General features: G+C 45.3%; 1 protein-coding gene across 2 annotated transcripts in view; it reads right to left on the bottom strand.

The window, feature by feature from the left end:
• The window catches only part of LOC105488273 (family with sequence similarity 135 member B), a 363,325-nt gene extending 342,992 nt beyond the window's left edge, over positions 1 to 20,333 (bottom strand). The window contains exon 1 of one of the 2 annotated variants that reach the window (XM_011752155.3): positions 20,099 to 20,333. The gene's annotated coding sequence lies outside the window, so the exon portion shown is untranslated. Of the gene's footprint in view, positions 1 to 19,153; positions 19,735 to 20,098 lie in introns of those variants that run through there. The other variant, XM_011752152.3, reaches the window with a different exon arrangement.
• Between the last annotated feature and the right edge of the window lie 4,560 nt (positions 20,334 to 24,893).

The following is a 24,893-nucleotide window of genomic DNA, read 5'->3' as shown; positions in this document are numbered from 1 at the left end:
TAAAGCCTTCCTTGATCCCAAGTCCCTCATTCCCCTGAACTTCCAGAGAGCACCCTATGGTTGCTTTTGTCGCAGCAATTAATAAATGACTTTCAAATTATTTGTTTTATCATCTCCCTTCTCCACCAGAACTTGAAACCAGAGAGAGAGCAGCGATCCTGCCTTATCAGGCATTCAGTCTAGTGTGGGAAGGTGCTTCTAAATACACTGGCTCTACCTACCAAAGCGGTGACCCTGATCTTCTCTAACTCTGGATAAACTCGGGATGGCACTAGGTTAGCCACATAAGACAACCCTAGGGATATAATACTACAAATAATAAGGGCCCTGCCCTTGGGTGAGTGTTGAGGAAGACATGAAAAGACATTTCTCATAAGGAGGGAAAAACAAACCATTTTTCAATACGCTCACAGAGAAAACATTTCTGCTGGCAGACATGTCGGTTTTGCACACTGAGCAATTCTGACGCTAACTGCCTGGGGTCAGTGCAGACCCTGGCAGGTTAAGGGCTCAGACCCCTAACTTCAGATGCCAATGGAAAGTCCGGTTGTCATCTGTGCCTCTGACTGACCAGCTCTATGTCACAGGTTCCCACAACCTCCTCATCTAGTTTAATGATTTCCTAGAACAGCTGGCAAAACTCAGGAAAACATCTACTTACATGTAGCCATTTATAACAAAGGATGCAACTCAAAAAGCACTGAAAAAAAGAGATACATAAGGTGAGGTATGGAAAGGGATGTGGAACTTCCATGCCCTCTCCGGGCAACCACCCTCTCAGCACCTCCAGGTGTTCACCAACCTGGGAGCCCTCTGAACCCTGTCCATGTGGGTTTTTATGGCAGTTTCACTACATAGATATGATTGATTAGAACATTGACATTGGTAATAAATTCAGTCTCCAGTCCCTCTCCTCACCCCATCCTGGAGGTTGGGAGGTCGGGGATCTGGCAGTTCTAACCCACTAACCACATGGTTGATCCCCTTGGCAACTAGCCCCCCCCACCCCCCCGTTTAGGGGCTTTCCAAAAGTCATGCCATTGATATCAACTCAGGCAATGTTGATAGAGGCTTGTTATGAATCACAAAAATTGCTATTTTCATCTTTATTGCTCTTATCACTTAGGAAATTATAAAGGTTTTAGGAGCTCTGTGTCCATAACTGAGGACTAAAATAAAAATGTAGATTTCTTATTATATCATAATATCATACAACCCTGGAGTTGGGCACCCTATGGATTAAGTAGGTAGTACATGCAAAGTGTTTAACATAATGCCTGCTGAAATGAATTCAACAAATATTAGTTTTAGGGATGATGATGATGATTATATCTTTATATCCTCAGCACTGGACTCGGACTATAGTAGGTGCTTATTAATATTTTTTAGATAAATAAATGAAACAATATGTACGTCTTTTGTTCTTGCTTCTAAATTACACCAAACTCTAACATCTAAGTACAAAAGGACACAAAATCAAATGATATCCCTGTGCACCTCATTTTCCCACAAAAATACCTCCTGATGTTTATCCCCCAAGGCTTACCCCATCAAGCAGGCTCGATGCCTCATTGAGACAGTCTGTTTCTGAGCACAGTGAAGCCCTGGGGCAGCCACTTTGCTGGGAGGTTCTCAGTGGTGCCAACTGTGCTGGCAGGACTGGGTCAGTAACAAACACAGCTAAACAACACGGTCATTCATCGGATCTGGATGTCCATGAGCCTCTGGGAGTTGAGCTCTGGCTCCACCGTTCTGAACAATTTAATTTCCTCATGTGAATTCCATGGGGACTCCCTGGGACAAGGGCTGGAGAGAAGTGAGCAGTCATTTATAACTAGTGCTCAGCTTAGGAGAGGCTAGCTGGGAGACCAGCTCTCAGCCTGTGCTAGTAACTCAGGGGAAACCTCAACGTCAGTTATTTTGAACTATCTGGTTCCAAAACATCAGTACCTTGACATGATGGGATTGTTCTGTTTCTGTAGGCTGTTGTCATCAGGTTGTACAATAAAATCCTATTTGCAGAATTATATAAACACTTATTGTGCAGCTATGGTGTGGAAGCACTGTGGAGAAAGATAGATTATGAAATAGGCTCAATATTCAAGCTGTCCACACTCAAATAGGATTTTTTAAATGTAAATAAGTATCTCTACTAATAGAGAAATAAGGAATATATGAGAAAATAGGAAAAAAATGAGAGAGGTTCAGTGGAAGAAACAAACTCAAAGGAAAGAGAAAAATATTTCCTAATGGAAGAAAGCCAACATGAAACAACACTAGGATGATTTCTGCATCTCTCATCATTTTGAGAAGCAAGTCAACTTGTCCTAGTTTGCACTGATTGCTCTGCAGGACTGTGAGTCCGTCTCTATTTAACAAGTTAGCCTTCTGAAACAGCTTTGGAATCAGATGCCTCTAAGTTGGAATTTGGGTTCTGAGACTGATCATCTGTGTGACTCTTGGCAGGACACTCAACTCTCTGAGCTTCAGAATCTTCATTTGTGAAGAGACCAGTAAGAATGCCTTCATCTGATAAAACTGTTGTTAAAATTACAGGAGAAAACCCATGTCTGTTGAATGAACATGTGTTTGAACACATTGTTTACAAGGGAAAAGAAAAAGGAACTACTGTCTATTACCTCTGACTTCTCCCTACTCTCCCTGCTAAAAGAATTTAAGTTTGAGGAGACAGAGACCATGCCCGCCTTGCTCTCAACAGCATCCCCAGCACACACGATGATTCTTGGCACATGCTATAGACTTGATTAAATTTCATTTACTGATAAAATAAATATTCTTTCTCAATTATGTCTCACGGTATCAGGCACTTTGTTAAGTCTGTGTATGCAGTGGTTACATCATTCAATCATCCAGGCCACCTAGGACAAAAGAAGTCTTGTTATCTCCATTTTACAGATAAGAAAACAGATTCGAAGAAGTTAAATGTTTTCCAAAACAGAGCTAGTGACTGGCACAGTTGAAATTGGAACAGGATTTTTTGAATTCAAATACTCTGCTTGCATCCTTCAGGTCAATTAGTTTGCATATTACAGCTGAGCATAGCAGGGCAGAAAGTGGGTCTAAGCTAATGCCCACGAAGCAGGCTCTTGGGAAAGCACCAATGGCTGCACCATTCCCTTAGGTGGACAGTGATTGAACTGGGCATGTTTTGGCATAGTCCTGGGAGTTAGCCCTTCAAGGCTGGCTTCCACACTGCCTGCCCTGGTTATGCGACTGTAACACAGCCAGTCTTTGCTCATGCTTTATTGCTTTATTCTCGCTTGAATGACAGCTCCTCCACTCTATCATTTTTACCTTCCACTTGCTCCTGCCTCTGTTACATCCAACCTAGTGTCTGTTCAACTGGTCTCTCCCAGCCACTTCAGGGAATTGTTCTATAAAACCAGCTCCAGAAACCAAGATTTTACCATGAGTCTGTGCATCTAACAGTGCCAAGGCCAGACCTAACTTTAGAAGAAATGTTTGTAATAGTCAAGCATTAGATGGGAGTACAAGATAAATAAGTCAAAGGCCTCCCCTGGAGTTCACTGTCTGGAGAAGAAGGGTGTGAAATTGTTCAGTTCAAAGATGGACATTAGTATGGGCTACATGGTCAGCACATAAGGCAGAGGAGTCCATTCCACATCATGCCCAAGCTTCAGCTGAAAGATGCAAAAGAGATTCCCAGACTGTAGAGGGAGAATGGAAAGGAAGTGCCACTTCAGCAGAGTGGGGATGAGTATAGTCTGTGCAGGAGTGACACCTTGCTGGTTTCCAAAGATGTGGGGAACAACAAGGTCCATAGGATATCTGTATGGGATGAGGAAGGGTAGGGAAGAGGGAAATAGGGAAGAGTGTGTTGAAGTACTTGGCCACAGGGGCCATCAAGAGCCTGCTCAGAAGATGCCTGTAATCTTTGTCAGACTCTGTAATTTAGGGAAATGAGCATCCTACCAGGGTTGACTTTATGAGTGCATGCCCTACGTAGTCACAGAGGATCCCACACCGTGCTTAGAAGACCCCTCCCTTCGATTAATTGCTCTGCTGTTACCATCTTGATATTAATACTAATTTTTAACAATGGGCTCCACCTCCTCATTTTGCAGCTGGCCCTGCAAGTTTTGTAGTCAAGACCAGGTCCTACCTAGTAATAGTAGCTTACACTTCCTAGTGTTTATATATAGCATGCCAGTCACTGTTTAAATGTTTTTCATATATTAACTCATTTAATCCTCAAATTACTCCATTAGGTAGATATATTGTTCTTGCATTGTTTGATGAAAGGATTTATGCTCAGATTAGTTAACAAACCTGACCAATGCCAGTAGCACAGGTAGGATTAAACCCAGTTTTCTGGCTTCAGAGCCAGCGTTCCTATCCACTCACACTGGGTCTCTTCATTTTATATTTTCATCATGGAGTAGTACTCTGAGATACCCACATTTTTAGAAAAAAAAGTTGTTAAACTATTTTAGCATCCATCTACCCACCCATGCACCCATCCATCCATCTACCCAAGCATTCATTTAATAACTCCATGAACCGATTTTCCTATAAAACCTGTGCCAACATAGTACCTAGACTTAGGTGCCTTAGTGACTTTTGCTTTAATGAATGGAACAGACTATATTTCAGGAACAATGAATGTAAAATTTGAAAAAAAAAAAAAAAAAAAAACCTCACTGTCCCAAATAAGAAACAGAGATGGACTTAAATCAATGCTCAAAGCACAAAAGTTAACATTTCTTGAGTCTTGCTTATGGGTCACATTTCTAACCACATTTCTTCTTAAGTTTGTTCTTTCATTCTAACAAAAATGTGAAGGAGGCACCATTTTATTTTTTATCCCAATTTTCCACGTGAAGAAATGGAAGTACAGAGAGGCTGAGCAATCTGTCCTGGGTAACACAGCCAACTAGGAGAGGAGCGAGGCTTTGAGCGACGTATTACCACACAACCCACAGGCTGTCACGCCTCCAAGCTGGGGTCTTAGCCGAGCTGCTGTGGGAGAGAAAGACAATGAATTCAACCATCAGAGGCGTGGGAAATGCCTTTTCAGAAATGATGGCAACTGAGGTGAATCTGAATCCATGAGGAGGCTGCCCAGATGAAGATGGGGTTTGTACGTGTGTTTATGCATGCCTGTGTAACAGAGAGAGGAAGAGAGACAGGAGAGGCAATAATATAATATTGGGCTTAAATTATAAATAGATGCACCAGCTCCTTCTTTGGGGGTACCTCACCCTCTGCACCCCTGGAAGCCATGATCAGGACCCCAAAAATACTTGCAAAGAAAACTTCCAGCTCAGGGCACACTGCTCATTCCTGCAGTGACCCTACGCAAGCCTCAACTGGATTACACTGGGTGTCAATCCAGCCTCAGTTTTAACTTAAAATGAGATGCCTCTTAAAGCAGCATATTGATTTTCAGTCTAGATATACACTATACATTACATTTGCATCCCAGGAGTTTTGACACATCCATTAATCACTGAATTTTGAATAAAAATATCTAGGGGGACACTGAATGAAGCCATACAAACAAGAAAGAGCAGACCTGCAATTTTAGTAAATGCTCCTTTCTTCCAGTTTGGTTCAAGAAAGTCAATAAAGTATAAAGTGAAAGGATGAACACCTAATATTTTGACTGCTCATCTGAGTAAGTAGGGAGGACACAGATTTCTCTGGATTTCTTTTTCTTTTTTTTTTTTAGCCTAAGAGGATTCTAATTCTATGAGTTTTTTCAAGTAGATGTGCCTGCAACCCTTCATGCGTGTTCTAGAATCAAAAAATGTTGGAACCAGACCTGATATGAGGGATCCTCAAATAAATCCCTTCCTCTAAGTTAAACAGGAGCTCTAGTCCTTTCTCAAGTTCACACAGCTGGGTGGCTAAAAGCAAGCAATCTGGAGTAAACAGGGTTTTTTGAGGTTTTATTTGGGTTTCTTTATTGGCTGAGAGGGAAATAGTTTGTTTTACTTTGATGATTTATAGCTGAATTTTGAATACCCTGCACAAGGGACATCTACAGTGCGGCCAGGAAGGAATAAGTTTTGAGATCAAACGAATTTGGGGGTCAGGTTCTGGCTGACTGTGTGACTGTGAACAAGTATTTTACCCTCTTGGCTTTTATTTTTTAGGGCTAATGATGGCCCCGCATGAAGATGACATAAGAGCTTCACCTGGGAACGTGCTTTCTACAGTCCACAGCTCATTGTAGGGGCTTAGAAAGAGCTTCCCAAGGAAAAATGGTCAGACTACATAAAATATAAGTTTACTTTTACAAAGTATACTTAGGTAGTATTTTGTTAATAATTTCAGAATTATATATTTACTTTTATACAGTTAAATGTACTTAAAGTATGCTGAAATTTTACTGTGATTATCTTGCAATCAATTATTATAGAAAAGTTGTGAATATTCAAGTTGGTCTTATTGTAGTATCAGCTCTTTACACCAAAGGGCTTTTTATTGTATGCTTTTGTTTTATTTCACATTTAATTAAAGCTAATAATTTGTTTAAAAAAGAAAAGAAAGAGCTTCCTTTTCCTCTCACGCACACCGCTTCCTAATTCAATGTTAATCCATCGCTGAAAGATGGTTTTATTATCATTCTTTGTCTCCAACATCTGCATGCTTTTGAAAAGAAGGTGGGGAAAGGAAGAAAAAAAAAAGAAACCTGGAAGAATCTCATTCTGTTATTCAGAAGCAATTATATTAATATTCATTTTATTCTCCCAAAAGGCCAACACAAGCCAATCTGTTAAAATACCAAGCTTGATGAATTCTACTTGGGGCACAAGATTCCGAGGATAATCTTATCTTTATACATTTCCTTTAAACAAACTAAAAAGGCAATTTATTCTTCAGTGCATTTTATATTCTGGATTAAAATCAGCGAAGTTTCACCAAAGGCACCAATTCAGTTGCCTTCTCTTCCCCTGCAATAACACCTCAGCTAAGATGATGTGTGCCCCAGAAATTAATTTTCCAGATAACTAATATCAAGTTCTTTAAACACCAAATACTTTTATATTTAATTTTAGTAATTTCTGATGTAACCTATTTTAGAAATTATACTCTTATTTCAGCAGAGTTTACAGACTGTAATTTTGATTTTCTTTTGTGACTCATTGTCACGCTTCTGAACATAAGCTATTGCTCAGTGTTGTCATGGGTTGATGGCCTCAAAGACCCCTAAGGCATCACATCGAGGTTCCTCAGTTTTCAGAGTGGAATGACAATCCCGCCATCCTCTTGGTTGATATTAAATACATACACAGATCAGCCTTTAGTCAGAATAAACATTGATTAATCTACTATGTGCCAAGTATTACAATAGAAGCTGTTTAATTTTATTTTTATGTAAATTTTATTAAAAATTCCTCATAGGTTGTGTATTATCATTGTTTTAGAGATAAAGGAACTAAGGTCAATACAGTTAAAGCAACAGAAGTGAAGTCTTACAGTCTCCTGGGGCGAAATTGAGGTTACAATGAGGTTATTGGGAAAAGTACTGCTGAAATTCCATACCATGAAACCCATGTGGGTAAGGAGGGGAGTTATAAAAAAGAGGGCTAAAAAATTGAGGGAAATAGGAGAGATCACTGGGCCAGAGGAATCCTGGCAATCAAAGAACAGCAATAGCAGGAAAACTCAAAAAGCAAGCTAAGAGACGAGGCTATGTTCGACAGATCATCTGGAATGAAGAACAAGTATGATATGTGAGTGAGTGTGCGGCTAAGGGAAGTAGAGGAAAACCTATCTGAGTAGAAGGTGGGATTCAGGATGGTCTAGGGGTCATCTACTTAAACTTGGAAAGCCTCCTAGGTAATTGCAGAAGTGGGTGGTAAAGAAAACCAAGCTTCAGGTACCAAAATTATCAGTGAGTGGAGAGTAATGTGTGAACAGCTAATGCAACCCCACCAGGCTGGAAGGTACTGGTGTAGCTGGCATCCCATTGCACTTTTGCTGGTCAGCAGATGCTTTTAAGAGACGAGCAGGAGGAGTGGCTAAGTCGGGATGAAAATCCACAGCAGGGCTCCTCGGGTTCCAAGCATGGCAAAGTTTCGGGAGACATTTTTATAGTATTTTATGACTCATTCCCTCAGGGCACAGGCATTTTCAAAGGATCAGAGGGTGGTAGGGCTGAATGTTATGAGTCCCAAAGAATAAGCCTTGGGGAATGTGTGTGTCTTAAAGGAAGACATGGAGGGCTGTAATTGAAATACCCATTAATGTAGTGGATGCTACTGCTGACCCACCTGGTCCCCTCTACTGAGCTGGTGCTCCATCACCCAGATGATTTTTTGGCTGCTAGTAGCCTGCAGTTGCTTTGTTCTTCTGAGAATTGCCCACAGCTGACAGGAGCTGCTTTTCCCAGAAATACTTGGGAGGATATGCTGCCAGAGCTGAGTCTACAGCAGTAACAACAGCCTGGGCCCTGGCCACAAGGAGGAAGACTGTGTGGGCCGTGTGTGTCCCAGGGCATCCTGTGCCATCAGCTGAGACTAGATATCCATGGCTGGCCTCTCCCTTGTCTAATCCTGCTTCCCTCTTTCTCTGAAATTTCAACTGAAGGTACCTGCTCAGCCAATCACTTGCACAAGAATCTCCATTTCAGTTTCTGCATCTTAGGAACCTGACCTAAGGTGCAGGACCTCTCCACGAAGACCTAGTAACTGCCTGGGGTCCCTGGGCTAACAAATGTCAGAACTAGGGTGACCAACTCATCCATGTTGTCCAGGACCAAGAAGGTTCCTGGGATGCAAGACTTTCAGTTTTCAAACTGGAACAGTCCCCCTCAAAATGTTACAAGTTGATTACTCTAATCAGAACTTGGATTCAAACCAAAGTCTGCCTCACTCTAAAGGTTGTGATTTTCATTTGCATGACCCTGTCTCACTAATACTCAGAAGACCTGCCGTTTAGTTTTCACCAGAGAATACGTTCACTTTGTGATGTTCATGCAGGGATGTCTGTAGGCTCCAAAGCAGCCCCATCCCACTTGTAGAAAAGGCATTCTTAGCTGGTCACGGAGGACTTCAGGAGATCCATACTTTCCCCCCAACTCCCATAGGATTACTTTTTTTTTTTCTGAGAAGAGTGGCTATAAATTTTATCAGATGCTCAAAGTGATCCTGGACCTAATTAAGGTTAAGAACAATTGTCTAAGAAAACATTGCTTTTATCTCTGGATTAAGCAGAACAGTGGGGTGCTGTACTTACATCTGATGCTTAATGTCTCAAGCAGAGCTGTTTCCCAGTAAATGGCCCAGCACCCACCCGTGCACTCACAGCAGCATGGTGGGTGGGAGTTGTCCACTGCATTCCTCAGGCTACTTTCATCCTAGCCCTAAGTGTGTGTGCAGTGGGGGGCGGGGGTGGGGTGGGCAGGGGTGGTACTTCTTTTCTGTTTCAACTGAAATTTAAAACACCCTTGTCACTTGTCAGCCAGGCGCAGTGGCTCATGCCTGTAATCCCAGCACTTTGGAAGGCCAAGGTGGGCAGATTACCTGAGGTGAGGAGTTCAAGACCAACCTGGCCAACATGGCGAAACCCCTTATCTACCAAAAATACAAAAAATTAGCCAGGCAAGGTGGTGGGCACCTGGAATCCCAGCTACTGGGGAGGCCGAGGCAGGAGAATCGCTTGAACCCGGGAGGCAGAGGTTGCAGTGAGCTGAGATGAAGAAAAGACCTGTCAGTGTCATCTGAGGAGATGGACAGGGGAGGTCATCCTAGGGGGGCAGGTGCCCAGCAGCAAGCAACCAGGCTGCAAGGTGCCCCTGAACTGGAAGGCTACCTTCTGACCTGTAAATGGTGCTTAAATAGGGAACTGTAAATGGTGCTTAAATAGGGCTGCAGTTATTAGTTTTTAAATGTAAAAAGTATTATTTTTATTATTGATGATTTCTGCATGTATTCTTCTATTTTTTGACAAATATTTATTGCATGCTCAATGGGTGTCAGGAACTATTCTAAGGGTTTTGTGCAGCTATGAGTACAGCAAAGTCCTTGCACCATGGGAGGTCACATCTTGCAGAGGAGATAACAGAAAACAAATAAACCGATGCATCTCTACTATTTCAGATAATGATATAATAATGAATTCTTTTGAGAAAAAAAGAAAGCAAGCTCTGTGGCTAGAGACTACACAGGGTTATTTAACTAGGGTTGTCCAGAGAGATCACTACAAAGAGGGAACTTAGATGAGGAAAGGGAGTGAGCCACAGGAACATCAAGGGATGATCTGTCCCAACAAACAGGGTAGACACATAAGGAAAAATCCTTAAGGCAAGAGGAAGCCAGATAGTGTGTGCTGTTGTTTGTTTTTGTGTGTGTGTTGTTGTTTGATTTTGTTTGTTTGTTTGTTGTTTGTGAGACAGAGTCTCACTATGTCACCAGGCTGGAGTGCAGTGCCGCAGTCTCAGCTCACTGCAACCTTTGCCTCCCAGGTTCAAGCGATTCTCCTGCCTCAGCTTCCCAAGTAGCTGGGACTACAGGCACACACCACCACCCAGCTAATTTTTGTATTTTTCGTAGAGATGGGGTTTCACCATGTTGGCCAGGATGGTCTCGAGCTCCTGACCTCGTGATCCGTCCGCCTCGACCTCCCAAAGTGCTGGGATTACAGGCATAAGCCATCGCACCCGGTGTTTGATTTTTTGAACGAGCAGTAGTGTAGACCTTGTCGGTCTAAAAGAACACCTTTGCTTCCTCTACCCCTATACTTCTCCTAGCCGATCACTGCTACTCCCAGGCTCTCAATTAGCATCTATGTACTGAGGATTCCCTAAGTCTGTGTATTCAGCCAAACTCTTTTCTGAGTTTGATTGATACTGCCTAAAATGTATATGGATGTCATTGGAGACCTGAAACTCCACACATTCGAAACAGAACTCACCATTTCCTCCTGAAAACCTGTTCTTTCCCCTGTGTCCCCAGGCCAGTGAACAGCAGCAAAGCCAATCCATCAGACTAGGTCAGAAAACGGAGCATCAGCGTGGAGCAGAGATATTCTTTACTCTTGGACACTGTATGTCAAGATTCTACTGACTGAATAAATCTCAAGTTGGTCCTCCTGTCTCCGTCCCTACTACCCTAACCTAGGTTTAGGCCATCCTTACGTCTAGGTACCTTAAATTTCCTGCAATAGACTCCCACCTAGTTTCCATGCCTCCTGTCTAACTTACTTCTCTCCAATGCATTCTTTATGTTGCAGCCAGAATGGACAAGTCCAAAATGCATGCTTGTGTCCCTCATCTCCCAGTTTAAGATCTTCCCACCCTTCCCATTAGCTTCCAGATAAAGAATAAATCCATTCACAAAGTGTGCAAGGGCCCACACACCCAGCCTCTACTCACCTCTCCAGCCTTTCAGCTTCCCACCCCTGTCTCAAGTTCTTCACCCACACTCTCTCTGAGCCCACACATCCCACTGCCTGCAATACTCTCTCAACCCCCGCTCTCCACACTGGCTTTCTTCTATGTGAAACAGCTCCCCCGACTCCTTGTCCCACGTTTATCTATGTAACTCCTATTTTCCATTCATGTCTCATATTTGATACCTCTTCCTCCAGGAAGCCCCCCATGGCATTCCCAGGTGGGTTTAGGTGTCCTTCTCTGTTATCAGGTCTTATCTCTATCACAGAGATGTACATTATAACTGTACATCTGTCACTGTACATTATAACTGCTTCTCTACTTGTTTGTCTTCTTTAAAAGTTATAAACTTCTTAAGGACATAAACATTATCTTCTTTATCTTGGCCCCCTTCAAGCTGCTATAACAGAGTATGGGGCATAACAGGCACTTAGGAAATAAAATCTGTGTTGACTGCCTTCACTTCACAATTGGGAAAAGAACTCCAGGGAGGTTAAGTTCCTGCTTAAAGAACACAGTTAATTGATATCAGAGTTAACCCTAGAGTACCTGTATTCAATTTTTGATACGATTTTATTTCAGATACCAGACTCCTCATAAAAGATAAAACCCAGTTCTTAATCTCAAAAATACAGAGTCTAGGAGGGACTCAAGATCTAGACAAGAAAGCTACAGACAGCTCAAGCCATAGGGTTGCACTGAGTGTTGGAGAGGAACACAGGGACCTGCAGGGCCCATCAGGTAAGTGAGCCCAGCCCTGGAGACATGGAAGAGGGTGTACCTGGTTGGGAGAGCAGAGTGAGCCATGCTCAGACAGACAGACAGGTGGATAAGGGCCTCATCTGCCATCCCAGCAAGAGAACTTCCACCACGGGAACTTCCTACCGAAAGAGCTGCGCCAGGAAGACACTCTAACAAAGGGAGCCTACACCGCTCTACCTCTAGATTATCCATATGCAAAGAGTTCATCCCACCACTACCTCCCTCCAGCTACCTGGGATGACACTCACCTCTTCAATCTCCCTGCCCGTCTTCCCTCCAATAACTAAAGACTAAAGACTGTAAGTTACAGTTATTCTAAGTAACTGAAGACTTAGAGAATATGACGTCACTTCAACGTCTGCTAAATATAATGAAATTAGAGACAAAACTCTAGAAGAGAAAGAAAAATAAGCCAGGCATGGTGGATCATGCCTGTAATCCCACCAATTTGGGGGGCCGCAGCAGGTGGATCACTTGAGGTCAAGAGTTCAAGACCAGCCTGACCAACGTGGTAAAACTCTGTCTCTACTAAAAATACAAAATTAGCTGGGCGTGGTGGCACATGCCTGTAATCCCAGCTACTTGGGAGGCTGAGGCAGGAGAATCGCTTCAACCCGGGAGGTGGAGGTTGCAGTGAGCTGAGATTGTGCCACTGTACTCCCAGCCTGGGTAACAAGAGCAAAACTCTGTCTAAAAAAAAAAAAAGAAAAAAAGAAAGGAAAGAAAAGAAAAATATTTCCTATATCACAAAGCCCAACAACAAAAGCTATATCATCAATTAAATATAGGGCAAGACTTTAAAGAATGGGGTGGAAAGAATATGTCTAAAGTGACAGAGAAAGTGAACAGCAGAACTCAACCAGGCCCACACCCTCCAGTGTCTAGCTGGAGACTCCTCTAACAATAAATCTATAGTTTTCTGTGTCCCAAGAAATGTTTCAAAAGAAATTTGATCTTGGTAGTCTTGCTATCCAACTGTCTAGTTATACCTGGAATATTGGAGCTATGTAGGAAATCATCATTTAATTCTAACCCACAATTTGGAACATGTCATTGTTTCTCCCTCAATCGTTTCCTCATTTTCTAATTCCTAGTCAATGCCGGGACCAGCATCTACTCTGGCACCAAGGCAATCCTATGTTCATTCATTCATTCATTCAGCAAACATTTACTGAGTGCATATTATATGAGAGGATTTGTTCTACCGGTGGGAGTTCAACAGTGAACTATGTAATATATTGATGAGTACTATAAAGAAAGAAACATCAAAATAAGGACTGTCATTGTAGAAGCAGGTGGTAAGGGTGGGTTAATGATATGCTAAGGTGACATTTGAGTTGCAGCCAGAATAAAGTAGGGACACCGGTGGTTACCAGGGAGAAGAATGTCCCAGGAGGAAGGAGTAGCACGTGCTGCTGAAGATCAGGCAGGAGGCCAGGGTGGGTAGAGGTGAGTGGCTGTGGAGGAGACCAGGTCACGAGGTGGTGAGCAGGGTTGGAACAGGGGCTGAAGGTCATGTAGGTTGCAGGTCATGGGAAATGCTTCAGATTTTACTCTGAGTTAGAAAACCACTAAAGGGCTTTGAGCAAAGAGTTTAATCTGATTTCAGTTTTATAAAGATCTCTCTGGCTGCCTTGTGCAGAGTAGACACTGGGAAGCAGAATAGAGGCAGGATGTCAATTCACAGCCTGGTTTATTAATCCTTGCCTTCTTCTCTCATGGTGGGAGGATGGATAGAAAGCCTGAGTATCAACCATGACCCCTCCTTCCTCTTGACCTATCAATGGTCAAAGGTCCCTAGAATGTCTCACTGATATTTTTGTGAGATAGGATGCAATCTGTTCATTTCTCTGATACCCTCCTTCTGTTCCTCTCTACTATTCCTTCTCACACTACTTCTTCTCTGTCCTCTTTCTCCCACCTCTCATTACCTGAAGTCAAGCACCTCTGCAGAGCCTCCTAAGAGGCCATAAAATCTTTGTTGGATCTCACTAACCTGGCCTCTATCACAGCTGGGGAGAGCATCCTGCCCAGGTCTAGACTTTTCTGTGACTTCCTATGGCCTTCCATTAGAGGAAAAGACTGGCTTGCAAAACTCTCAAATATGTAACCCTACTGTCTCTCAAGCCTCAATGGACACCACCTCACCCCTTGGCCTCTTGTTCCAGCCCTGCCGTTCCTTTCTCTTCCTTGCTACTTCTTGTCTCCAAGTCTCTGCATGTTGCTCTCCCTTTCTGATTGCCCTTCCCTCAGGTCTGCATGTGGAGATTCCTTCAGACTCAGCTTAGACAGTCTATTCTCTGAGAAGGCATCCTTGACGGCCACCACCTAGGAAATACGCCGTAGGCTCCTTCTCTGCTCCTGCAGACCCCCTGCATTGCCTGGTTTGTTCTTGCCCATTTCCATGACTGATCCCCCAACTACATATTAAGCTCTTGAAAGGCAAGGACCTTGTGTTGTCCACAGTTGATTCTCAGTCTGGCATGATGAGTGACACAGGGCAGGCTACTTATGCAAATGTCCTGTACCAGGCACATCACAGCACCACTCCATCCACACCAGAGGTGGAGGGAGGGCCACAGATCCCAGGCTTACAGTGCCACTTTCCTAAGATCTCCCTCACGAGTCACTCCTGAGATGGGTGTGCAGCCACCTAGTAATGATTCATGTTTGAGCAGAAACATTTGACATGTTTGAGCACCCATTGTCTGGGTAGCTCAGCAGATATTAGCGATATCCATGAACCTCTGCCAGATCTCTCAGGTAAGATCAGACTTTACACACACAATTTCTTGCATTTGAAATTAAGGAGATCTTCCAGACTGGACTGAGCAGCAGAACCTCCTGCCTAGAGTAGGGTAAGAATTGGACTGGGACAAGGAGTATTGAACAACTCCCTAAGTCCCTGGGTCATCTTAGGCACTTTAACTTTCTTTCTTTTCCTTTTTCTTTCTTTCCTTTTTTTTGAGTTGGAGTCTCACTCTGTTGCCCAGGTTGTAGGGCAGTAGTGCAATCTTGGCTCACTGCAACCTCTGCCTCCTGGGTTCAAGCAATTCTCCTGCCTCAGCCTCCTAAGTAGCTGGGATTACAGATGTGTGCCACCACGCTTGGCTAATTTTTGTATTTTTTAGTAGAGATGGGGTTTCATCATATTGGACAGGCTGGTCTTGAACTCCTGACCTTGTGATCCATCTGCCTCAGCCTTCCAAAGTGCTGGGATTACAAGCATGAGCCGCCACACCCAGTCTTAACTTTCTAAACTAAGGAAAATGCAAAAAGAAGAAAAATTTGGTGGTAGGGCTATGGGTATATAATGCATTGAAATGTAGAGTTTTGGATAAGCTGTGAGTCCCAACAATAACAACAACCACAAAATGGTCTGAGGGCTACAGATGTAAACTTGGTAAGAGGAAACACGGATTAGTATATACGAGCACTGAAATAAAGCTAGAGAAGGCCATTGACATCACCCAGGTTTTCTACAGATGGAAACACTGAGTCAAGAAAGGTAAGGTGACCAGATCAATAGTCCTGCAAATAGTTAGTGTCAGATCTGGAGTGAGGACTCGGTCCCTGAATCTAAATCTTTAGGTCATTCTGCTCCCTCTTGGTGTCTCTCATGTCTAACCAAAAGAGGTTCTGGGTGGTTGGGACCATGGCCATCTTCTTAGTTCTTCCTCTCTTGTAGAAATGTAGGTGAAATAGAGGGAGGAGACTCATTTGGGGCATTTCAAAAAATTCTGGAACCCTCTATTATTGACAATTACATCAATCATTTGCAAATTACAGATGTTACGTATTGAGTTCCTGGCATGGCATTTTTCTTTCTGTGCATTTCCCTACCTATCTTGAAAGGTGGCTATCATTGCAATGCTACGCAGGTAAGGCAGATGGCTGGGGGAACAAAATGATTTACTGCAGGTCACACAGAGCTAATGAGTGAAGGAGCTAGCATTTGAAGCCCATGTGATGCTGTGAAATTAGACAAGGATTTTGCTCATTTTCTAGGACAAAAATTAAGGAAAAGAATGAATTTACTTAGGGTATTAATATTTTACAGTTTATGAACTACTTTTATGGCACAGTATTAATTTGCTCCAAGCACTCGACATCCCTGTGAGATGGGTATTCACATCCACACTTTACGAATGAGGAAACTGAGGCACAAGACAATCAAGTGCCCTAGTTCCAGGTACCCTGAGAACTGAGATTAAATCTAGGCTATCTTAATCCAATTCTTGTGCTTTTTTACTATACTGGAGCTGAAATCCCAATGCTTGTGCTTTTTTACTATACTGGAGCTGAAATCAAGGAAAGAAACTGAAGCAAGAGAAAGATATTTCAAGTTTAAAATATTCCATCAGATGTTTTCAGCAAATGTTACATGAAGGCCATTCAACACCAGATTTCAGTTATCCTAAAGTGCCCACTTGAAAAAAAAAATGAGCATTTTAAAGCAAAATATGTGCTTCTGTTCTCCTTCACTTTGCCTCAGTGGTTGACCCTAAATAATACACAACAAGCCATGGAGCATCCTTCAGGCTTGCCACACAGACCGAGATGGCGAAAGCGGCCAGGAACGGCCTTTCTGCAGCCTACGTCTGCACAGGTGGTCATGTTGGAAGTAAGGCTCGTTCACTCATTCAACAACCATTCATCATGGCCATGGCTGCACCAGGTGCTGCAGCCACAACCAAAGTCAGATAGGGAGAAGCACCAGTCATCGGGAAGCATCAAATCAACAGAAAGGACAGGTATGTGTGCAAGCAATGACACAGCACAGTCCATCACAAAGCAGGTCCAGAGTGTTGTGGGAGCACATGAGAGAATCTGGGAAGGCTTCCTATAGGAAGGGGCATTTGAATCGGGTTGTTAAGGGAAGAAAGAAGTGGGAAATGGTTATTCTAGGCAGGGAGACCACCATGAGCAAAGTCAGGGGCATAAAAGAGCAGAGAACAGTATAAGATAGTCCTGGTTCCTTCCAGAAATTATAATTCCTTCAGCAATAAAATCAAGCTGTAAGCATTCAGTCTATTTCAGTCAAATTGAGCAAACATTTGGTAAACACCTGACATTACAGAGCAGAGTTGGATGAAAGTAATCCTGCCCACAAGAAACCCACAACCCGAGGTGAACAGTTAAATGCGTCCCTACTCTGTGTAAATCTCTGTTTACACTGTAAAAAAAAAAAAAAAAAAAATCCACCCCTGTGGTGAGCAGACCTCACTGTTTCAAACTAGATGAGTGTTGCATTTGATGGCAAAGCACTTGACCTTCAGCACTTGTAGGCAAGGAGGATGGCATGCAGCATTTTCCCCTGAGAAGCCCTCTTTATGTTGCCCTGAGTGAATCTTGGACCAGACTACAGTGTTTCCACTGTGAGTCACTGACTAATATTTCCACTCTCTTTTCATAGCTGATGGATGTTTAATGATTTGCCAATCTGAGGAAGAGAGTTTCTTTAGAAAACAATAATCCCTTTTACTTGCACAAGACATTAGGTTTTTAAAAGCCCTTCCCAAACATCCTCTCCACATCCCACTGGATTGTGATTGAGCCTGATAAACTGCAAGACTTGTTGGTAGCCCCATTCTCCAGATGAGAGAAAGAAGCCTCAGTGAGGTGGAACAACTCAAGGTCACACAGCAGGTGCATGAGGAAATCTGAGTTCAAATCCATGTTTTCTGACCCTCAAATCTGGTCCACTTTCCTCTACACCTAACCATCTGCCTAAGCTCTGATAATATCATCCATATTATGACATAAATCTCCAGATGAGACATTGGCCAAATCACATCCCCTTGGGTAACATAATGACACCATAAATTAAAAGCCCAATTAAAGAACATAGCCATTTAACTGGGACTTAGACTGTCCCCCGAGGCCACGATATAAAGGAAGAGCCTTTTCAAAGTCAATGGCTGCCTATCCTGGTTATTACTCAGAGACCTACTTACCCACATGCACGAACTTTCAGACCCTAATTATTCACAATGCTATCTTCCTTCTTCCGGGGCCCTGGTCCCAGCTGATCTGAGTTGGGAATCACTACCCAAGCTCTGGCCCTCTCTCCAGCCTGCAGATGTAGTTAACAGTTCATCACACTGTGTGGACAGCCCAGGTGCCTCTCGGCTTTGACACATCACTTAACATCAAGAGCATCATAACCTGATGGAAAACAATGCCCCCTGGTTCAAATGGACAACTGAAGCGGGTGTCTCCAGCTGTCTGAAAGTGAGGTAGTTTGCCAGTGGCCAAGCAGCAAGGAATGTCACTATGCGCGATGTGGTTCTTGTTTTGCTGGCAAAGTGGGGTGGGGAGCTAGAAATGAGGCAGGGAGAAGGGGAGAGCACCGTCTTGTCTCCTAGCTCAAAATTTCTATTCCCCTCCTATCCCTAATAGTCAACGACAATAACATGATACTCCTGTGTCCCAAAATAATAACAGTTACTACTTGCCTCGTCTAAACATCCCTTCCAGTGATTGGGTTTGAAGGTGGCTCTACAGATCAAGAGCTGGTCCCTTTCCATGTCATAGCTGAGCTGCAGTGTCCCCGCACACCCCTGTCCCCAGCCAAGCCACAGGAAGAATGGGTCTGTGCATTCGCCTGGATCACAGAGAATCGCTGCCACTGTCCCCTCCATCCCAGTGCGGTCTTCTCCTGAGCCTGGCCCCCGGGTTCCCTGGCTCCAAGGACCCCAATGGCCAAGGTCTGCACGCGCCCCCTCAGCCTCCATCTGGAACTCCTGGGGGGACCCCCTCATTAACCCAGCCTCTCCGCTTCTCTCACAGCCGTGGCCCTTCTTATCCCCTCAAGACCTGCCCAGCTGTGCAGCAAACCTGGAGGGCAGAGAGACTGGGGAAAATCGAGGGAGATAAACCACATTTTGCGGCGGAATCGCTGTTCCGTGACAGAAAGCCATCCAACTGGCAACCACGCTTGCAGAAGCGTCACTGCCACCGACTAGAGAGTTTTGCAGCTGCCGACCCCAGAGCGCTCTCACCTACCTGTCTCCACTGCAGGGCTCCCCTCTCTCTCCCCCGGGGGCCGCGCTCCTGGGTCCCTCTCTCTCCTCTTTCGCCGTCTCTGGCCGCCAACACTTGCGGCGGCGGGCGGACTGGGAAGTCCGCGGCACCTGCGAGCTGGTGTCGGGTCCCCGCGGCGAGGCTGCCTGGAGGAGGAGCGAGCGGATGCTGCCCTCGCCCGCCGCCGCCGGTGCTGATGCGGTTGCTATGGTTATGGAACTCCGCAGCTGCCCCCTCTCGGTGCAACAGCTGCCCGGCCGCGGCCTCCGGGCAGCCCCAGCGAGCGGGCGCCAGGACGCTAGGCTGTCAGCGCGGTCGGGGGAACGCAGCCGCCAGCGCCGCAAGAGAGCAAGGACCGAGCAGCTGCGCCCGCGCCGCTGGGCTGGCGCCTCCGGGCTGCGCTCACCTCCGGCGCCCTGGCTCCTCTACTTCCTCCGCCTGGACGCGGCCAGACCTCCGCGCCGCGCCGCGCGCCCTAGCGGCCGGGAGAGCCCGCCCTGCTGCTCCCGCTGGCTCCGCTCCGCAGCCGCTGCGCACCGCGGGGGGTAAACGCTGCGCGACTGGCTGGCAGCGCGGCTCACGCGCTCCAACCTCGGTCCCTCTTCGCCGCGAGGCCCTGATGGGAGCCCGGGGCGGGCTGCCCAGCGGCCAAACCCCTCCCGCCCGGCCGCCCGGCTGCCCAGGGCGCAGGCTGCGGCCCCGCGTGCGGCCCTCCCAGCCCGACCGGCGCGAGCATGCTCAGTCCCCGCGGCGGGGCTGCCCTCCCGAGCCAAGACCCCAGGCCTCGGGAAGGAAAAGAGTCCCTGCAGACGCCCGGGGGCGGGGCGCGGCGACGAACTGGCCGGGAGGGGGCTGTTGAACTTCGAAGGGAAGCCTAGGCAACAAGTAGATGCCTGAGAAAGGGTAAAAGCGCTGAGCAACCCATACCTCTAATGCGAAGTCAGCAGTGGCCTTCAACCAGCCAGCTGGCCCGTCATCCGATGGGCTCCTCACTTCATGCTGAACGTGGGGGTTCACAGACGTGTGAGATTCTGTCCACGGAGAAGGGAGAGGAAGATCAGGGAGAGTTAAGCCAACTCCTGTCTACTGAGCATTCTTAAGGGGCATTGGGAACTCTGATTATCACCACCACTGTGTTGGCAGGTTCTTGTGGCATGCCTGTGACAGATGACAAAACAGCCTTAGAGAAGGAGCCAAGACTGGGACTCGGAAGCCCAGTGACCCGTCCACTAGACTCAGCTGCACTGACTCCACCCAGGAGGAGGCAGGGAATGGAACCAGGCATTAGAGGATGACTATGTCCCCCACTAGACTGGGCTGCACTAACTCATACCCCAGGAGGAGGCAGGGAATGGAACCAGGCATTAGAGGATGACTATGTCCCCCACTAGACTGGGCTGCACTAACTCATACCCCGGGAGGAAGCAGGGAATGGAACCAGGCAATTGCAGTGAGCAGGAGGAGCCTCTAACCCAGTCAGGTTGGGGTCTGGGGCAGGTAATTGGGGAAAGATACCTGAAAAAAAGGCATAAGAACAAATGAGTGGGGCGGTGAAGGGTGGAGAAGACTGCTCTTTCCAGGACAGAGGGGCAGCGTACAGAGGCCTGGAGTCAGGACAGAACAGCTGGAATCTAGCAGCAGCAGGCAAGGAGAGGTGAGGCAGGCGAGTGGTGAGGTTTACAGGGCAGGCACTGCACACCAAAGGCCTTGCGATCCAAGTGAAGGGGTTGGAATTTGACAATGTGACCCTTACGATGGAAGGGGAATGGGGAAGGTGGTGGGGAGGAGGACAGTGAAGCAGTTTAAGCAGGAGAAAGGCTGGGTAGAAATGATGGGAAGGTCACCTTAGTTGAAGTGTGTGTGGTGCTGGCTAGGGTGGGGATTAAGGCTGCAGAAAGGGGTGTCCTAAGGAGGCTGTTGACATAGTGGGCCTGGGCAGATGGAGGCTCTGAGCTATCTACCCTGCTTGTCCTCCCCACAGCACCCAGCAAGCCCAGGGCAATGCATACCCTCAGTAAAGGTTTGGTGAATGGCAAATAAATATGTATTTCTCTATAGAGAAAATGGATGCTTTTCTTTTACAATATTTGTCTCTTAAATGTGATCATAATCATATGGCATTTATTTTGCTATTGACATTGCATTTTTATGCAACCTTATTTTTGAAAGTCAATGCAAGCACTCAATATTTTCCTCTGCATTTTCCAGTCCTCGGCAGTAGAGATATGCCAGGAGCATAGGATTTGCTTGTATTGGATGTGTTTCAATTGTCTGGATAAAACAGCTCCATGATATATTAAGTGAAAAAGCAAAGTGCAGAATAGATAAAATAAGATCATATTAAAATAAGACAACTGTTGTGAAACAAGGAGACAGATACACATATTTGTATTGCTTGCATTGGCATGAAAATATGCTAGAAGGATATGTAAGAAACTTGGAGAAGTAGCTATTAGCTATGAGGGTGAAGATGGGTGGAAGAACTAGGTTGATGAGGTTAGAGTGAGAGTGAGAATTTTGACATACACTATTTTTTGTTTGTTTGTTTTTTGAGACAGGGTCTTACCTTGTTAGCCAGGCTAGAGTGCAGTGGCACAATCTTAACTCACTGCAGGCTTTAACTCCTGGGCACAAGTGATCTTCCCACCTCAGCCCCTCCAAGTAGGTAGGGCTACCATGCCTGGGTAAGGTTTTTATTTTTTGTAGACCTACCACCATACCTGGGTGAGGTTTTAATTTTTTGTAGAGATGGGGTCTGGCTATGGTGCCCAGGCTAGTTTCAAACTCCTGGGCTCAAATGATCCTCCTGCCTCAGACTTGCAGAGTGCTGGGATTAGAGGTGGGAGCCACTGCACTTGATCTCAACATACACTTTTATAAAACATTTTGATGTTTAAGCCAAAAAGAAATTGCACACATATATGAGTGTGTATGTGCATATATATAAACACACACATATGTACGTTTGTGTGTGTATATATATATGCACATATACATAATCTGTATATATAATCTGTGACTAGAATCTCAGTGAATCTTGAAATAACCTCAAAGGCAACATGCAACATGTGCCAGTGAGATATGTCCCAAGAGATGCCCCCAATCCTTGTTCCCCATGTGGTAAAATAGTAGTATGAATTATCATTGCAAAGTCTTCTTCAAACTCTGCTCGTGGACTGCCCAGCATGACATTAATCAATCAGCTGGAATGATGCACTGTTGGCTCCGAGATCCCCTTACCCACTATCCCCTTACCCACTACCCTCTTAATGAATGGGCCTTGTGCAAGGTAAGGCCCTGAACAGCTGGGGGCTGGGGGAGGTCTGGAAGGGAAAGCCTCTGCTGCTGCCCAGGTTGGGCCTTGGTGGAACTGACTCAAAAGCAGCAATAGCCCTCCACTGTTATCTCCCACCAAGAAAATGTCCCACTGCCCGTCAAATCACAGAAACCAGAAACCTAACATCGTCCTAGGCTTCCTAGTCTCTCCCTCTCTCCCATTCTCTGGACTCCTCTCATCTCCCTCAACCGAATTAATTGCCAACTTCTGCCAATTCCACCATGTAAATAGCTCTCAGAGTCATCTATAGCAGGGGCTCCCTGAGAGATTTTTTAAAACCTTCTTCAAAAAGGGGTCATGAGTGATGATGTGTCTGTCAAGAGAAACGGTGTTTCGGGATGATGTTTTGGGATGAGCAGTTATGAACAGGACAGATGGACGTTGGTTCTGAGACGAATACAAGCCAAATCCAGGCCCTAGTTCTGGTGCAGGTGGAAGGTGAGCCCAGTGGAAAGAATTGAGTGCTGAGAGGTACAGTCTGGGGAGCTCCCCTGAGATGCTTTGGCTGAGTGGGGTTCAAGGGTGTAGTGTGAGGTTGTCCTCCCTCATAGGGACCACAGGGGCTTGAGCCCCTTCAGGGTGAGCAAGGGATCACAGCCAAGTAGGCCAGCATTTCTTCCTGCAGAAGGCAGGTTTTCAATGGTGACATCCTGTGGTAGCAAGAAGCAACTGTCCTAAAATGCTAATCAGACTCCACAGCTCTACATATCGGAGAGAAAGTCCGAGCAGCCTCCCTGGGGACTGGACTGTGTGCAAACCCCGGCAGACTGAGGACAATTCCGGAAAACCAGACCCCAAGAGGGAGAACCTTCACTTCCCGCTAATAGAAGGACACAGAGGAAACAATTTGCTAGGCCTGGAACCTTGGCTTTGCTGCTGTCTTCCTGTTGTCCTTAAAGATGCAGCATGACCTAATTACGTCTCAGTTCCCGTTTCTCTAAAACAAGGATAATAATAAAATGGACCTCATAGCTTTGTTGTGAAGATTAAATGGATTAACACATATGGATGCAAATGGATTGAAACTTAGAACCCTGCCTCAGACCCAGGAAGGACTATGTAGGTGTGAGCTGTTTTTATGATCTTTTTCAATACTGAAATGAGTTGAAGAAACAGGTGTCTGGGTACCATGTTTATTAGTTATACTTTCTTATCTAGCCACACATTGACCCAAGACCATCCTGCTTCTTATCTGAAATAATTTCTTATCTGACCTCTCCAATTCTAGTTTTGTCCCCTTTAATACTCTTCTGTATATATCCTGTGGACCTTTTAAAAATGCAACTTTGGGCCGGGCGCGGTGGCTCAAGCCTGTAATCCCAGCGCTTTGGGAGGCCGAGACGGGCGGATCTCGAGGTCAGGAGATTGAGGCCATCCTGGCTAACACAGTGAAACCCCATCTCTACTAAAAAATACAAAAAAAAAAAAACTAGCCGGGCAAGGTAGCGGGCGCCTGTAGTCCCAGGTACGCAGGAAGCTGAGGCAGGAGAATGGCATAAACCCGGGAGGCGGAGCTTGCAGTGAGCTGAGATCCGGCCACTACAATCCAGCCTGGGCAACAGAGCGAGACTCCGTCTCAAAGAAAAAAAAAAAAATGCAACTTTGATCCCATCCTCTTCCTCTTAAGATCCTTCAGGAGTGATTCTGGACTTCCAGAATAAGTTCCATGCCCCAGAGTCTGGCCTTCAGGGGCAGCTAAGGTCTGACTCCTGCTCTATTTGGTTCAACAACACCCAAGTGTTTGAACTTCCCAGAAAGTCCCACGCTGTCTAGAACATCCATGAATTCTTACTCATCCTTCAAACCTCTGTCACCACATTACTTCCTTCCTGAAAGCTTCTCAGACCTACCTTAGGGTTAATCCCTTCTGAACCTCACACACAGAGCCTGTAATATAATTATTTAATATAAAAATAGATTTCCCACACTAGACTGAGAAGTCTTTGAATTAAGTTATTATAAAAGGGGCCTGTGTCTTTTTATCTTTCTTTACTCAAACTATAGCACAGTGTTTGGAATATACAGATGTTCTTAGTACATGTCAAAAATATTATCTGAGGCCGGGCGTGGTGGTTCGTGCCTGTAATCCCAACACTTTGGAAGGCTGAGGTGGGTGGATCATCTGAGGTCAGAAGTTTGAGACCAGCCTGGCCAACATGGTGAAACCCCTGTCTCAACTAAAAATGCAAAAAAAAAAAAAAAAAAAAATAGCTAGGCATGGCAGTGCACGCCTATAATCCCAGCTACTCAGGGGGCTGAGGCAGGAGAATCACTTGAACCTGGGAGGTGGAGGTTGCAGTGAGCCGAGATTGCACCATTGCACTGCGGCCTGGACAACAAGAGTAAGATTCTGTCTCAAAAAAAAAAAAAAAAAGTATTTAAATA

The sequence above is a fragment of the Macaca nemestrina genome, chromosome 8, assembly GCF_043159975.1.
Source record: "Macaca nemestrina isolate mMacNem1 chromosome 8, mMacNem.hap1, whole genome shotgun sequence".
NCBI classification, from domain to species: domain Eukaryota; kingdom Metazoa; phylum Chordata; class Mammalia; order Primates; family Cercopithecidae; genus Macaca; species Macaca nemestrina.
Note: the sequence above shows the minus strand (reverse complement) of the source record. Positions and strands in the feature narration are given on the sequence as shown.